This window comes from Lonchura striata, chromosome 37, assembly GCF_050655825.1.
Source record: "Lonchura striata isolate lonStrDom1 chromosome 37, ASM5065582v1, whole genome shotgun sequence".
Classification (NCBI taxonomy): domain Eukaryota; kingdom Metazoa; phylum Chordata; class Aves; order Passeriformes; family Estrildidae; genus Lonchura; species Lonchura striata.
This window is the reverse complement of record NC_140739.1, coordinates 3,820,714-3,824,059: the sequence shown is the minus strand read 5'-3', so window position 1 is coordinate 3,824,059 and position 3,346 is coordinate 3,820,714. Positions and strand designations below refer to the sequence as shown.

General features: G+C 41.3%; 1 pseudogene across 1 annotated transcript; it reads left to right on the top strand.

The window, feature by feature from the left end:
• The first annotated feature begins 1,045 nt into the window (after positions 1-1,045).
• Positions 1,046-3,132, top strand: LOC146763954 (syncytin-1-like; annotated as a pseudogene). Its single transcript, XR_014950991.1, has one exon. The product of XR_014950991.1 is annotated as a syncytin-1-like (transcript).
• The last annotated feature ends 214 nt before the right edge of the window (positions 3,133-3,346 follow it).

Below are 3,346 nucleotides of genomic sequence, written 5' to 3'. Positions count from 1 at the left end.
CCAGAAGAAACAGATCAAACATGCAGAAGAAATATTGAAATTATTGGAAGTGATTCAACTACCGGAAAAAGTAGCTATAATGCATTGCCGAGGACACCAAAAAGGTAACTCTGACCAAGAAATAGGAAATCGATTGGCTGATAGTGAGGCCAAGCGAGTGGCAGAGGAAGTTAAGGTATGTGCTTTGATACCAGACAGTAAACCAATTAATTTAGAACAGTCACCTAGATACTCAAAAGAAAACTTGAAATTGGCTAATGATCTAGGAGGTGAGCCCGGAACAAAGGGCTGGATACAGTTGAAAGAAGGTCACATATTAGTTCCTTCTAATATTTTGTGGCCCCTAATACAAGCAGAACATAGAAAAACCCATTGGGGAGCAGATGCATTATACAAAGAAGTGACCAAAAGAATAGTAGGGCGAAATTTGTATACCACAGTAAAACAGGTAACGCAGCAATGTGAAATATGTCAACGAAATAATCCAGACACAACTAGCAAAATAAACTTGGGGATGATAAGTAAAGGAAACTGCCCTGGGCAACAATGGCAAATTGATTTTTCTGAGCTCCCCAGAAAAGGGGGGTATAGGTATCTTTTAGTCCTGACAGACACTTTCACAGGATGGCCAGAAGCATATCCCTGCAGGACTAACAAAGCGCGAGAAGTGACTAAAGCACTATTAAATGAAATAATTCCTCGTTTCGGAGTTCCATCGACAATATCCTCCGATCGAGGACCACATTTTAATGCTAAAATTGTTCAACAAGTAAGAAAAGCATTAGGAATAGACTGGCAGTTACATACCCCGTACAGACCTCAAGCAAGTGGCCAAGTTGAAAAAATGAATCATATGCTCAAACAACAGATAGCAAAGATTAGTCAGGAGGCAAATCTTACTTGGCCCCAAGCTTTACCATTGGCATTATTGAGAATAAGAGTTAAACCTCGGACAAAGGAAAATTTAAGCCCTTTTGAGATATTATATGGGCGACCCTATCAACTTCAATTTAAGGGTGAAAAATTGGCACAAATTGGGGAAGGATATTTATTGGAATACATGAAAGCATTGCAGAAACAATTATCAGAAATACATAAAAATGTTTTGGGTACTAGAGTAAGGGGATTAGATCACCCCCTCCATGCCTTTGAACCTGGTGATTATGTATATGTTAAGAATTTTTCAGGACAACCCTTGGAGGAAAAGTGGAAAGGTCCATATCAAGTGTTGCTGACAACATTCACTGCGGTGAAGATTAAAGAACACCCAGCTTGGATTCACTACTCGAAAATAAAGAAGGCCCCTACGAAACCATGGACTGCTACTCCCGTAGGACCTACCAGATTGCGATTTTCCAGATTATCTTGACCTATGGGGGAGCCTGGGCACGGTGGGATTTGAATCTTCATCTTTCGCTGACGGAAGGTATATCTCGAACTCTGAATAGAACTAATTGTTGGATATGTACACATATGCCTGAATACAGTGGAAAACAGATCTTGTTAATAGGCATCCCCATACCTGGTAATAATCCGTGGACAAGATATTGGGAGAATACCACCTAGGTAAATTATACATATAGAGCTCAGCCATTAAAAATTCATAACCCTCCAATTAAAAAATCTTACTATAAATGTGTGCAGAGGTGTAACCCACCTAAAGGATTAGATAAAGTTGGGAGTTGTAATAACGTCCAATATATAGGAAATCAAACGGGTTGTAATAAAATAAAATATATCGGGTCCCCCACCTCTATTAATAGTACCCTCTGGCCAGTTCCAGAAGGAAAAGGATGGTATTGGCTGTGCAATGATACTGCATGGAAAGTATTACCTGAAAATTGGGTGGGAACATGCACCCTGGGAGCCGTAGTCCCAAACATAACTATACATGATCGTTTATCCGAAGGTTGGCTTCAAACACATATTCGAAGAATTAGACGGGAAGTAGAAAATCCCCTAATAAAAAGGCAGAATGCATTTCATTCCTTTGCTAGATGGTTTCTCCCTTGGCTAGGGGTAAGTGAATTAGAAAAAGCTATAATAAATATTTCAGCAGTAGTAGAAGACATTGAAAATAAAACAATAGATGCAATTCAAGCACAGCAGATTGAGATAAATAGCCTTGCACAAGTAGTACAACAAAATAGAATGGCTTTAGATTTACTATTGGCTTCACGAGGGGGAGTTTGTACCATTATAAATACAAGTTGCTGTGTATATGTAGATCAGAATAATCGAATTACTACAGATTTAAGTGAAATCTGGAAACAGACTAAGATACTCCATGAGGTAACCAAGGATGACACCTCGTGGGGATTTGAAGAATTGTGGAAAGTCCTAACATCCTGGTTACCTAATTTGAATTGGTTAAAACAACTTTTTATTTCCGTAATACTTGTAATATTGTTAATTATCATAGTCTGGATTTTAATTAAGTGTGTCTTACTTTGTAACAAAGAAGCAACTAATGTTGAAAGATATAGATATGGAGGCGTAATATGATTGCAAAAGAATTTGCAATGGTTATAGAAAAGGGGGGACTTGATACAGGGACCTGACCTGTTCAGAACTACTTAAGGGTTAAATGACTAGAAAAGAATTAAGTGAAGAAAACGTTATGTGCTATGTATATGCACCAGCATCCTGTTATTCTAGACATTAGCAAACAGATGTAGAAACTTTGTCCTTGGCTATGTACTTTACTCTGATAAGCTTCCTTTACTCTGATAAGCTTCCTGATTATATGTAAAGAATGCATACTCAGCAGATAGACTGTGGTCAGTTGAATAGGCCATATATCATGAAGGGAGGAAAAGATGGGGCCCAGAGCACAGAAAAACTACCACGCATGCTCGAAATAAAAGTTCAACTAGCGGACAGAGTGATGAAGACTATGGACGACCACCAGAGGACCCCTGACGACCACCGAAGACCACCCAAAAATGCAACTACGCTTGCGCATCCTTATCTCGGAATAATCATGAATATGTAAATAATTGTCAAGACTTGTAATGAATATGTATGTTTTAGTAAGATAAATCACAGCTTTCTTAGCTGCACGATGCACATGTTAGGAGGAGAGATCCCCCATGTGCCCAGCGCTGCAATAAAGAATATCTGCTGCCCGGATTGCTTCCGTCTTTGATTCACCAGGACCCCCCAGAGCCCTCCCTAAACTCCCCCCGGATCCCTCCCCAAAGGCCCCCGATCCCCCCAGGACCCCTCCCCAGCCCCCCCAGCCCCTCCCAGCCCCCGGCCCCTGTGCGGAGCCCCCTCCCCAGCGTTGCGGCCCCCGCGGCTCCCGCGGCTCCCGCCTCTCCCAGCGCCTCCCCCGCTCTGGCAG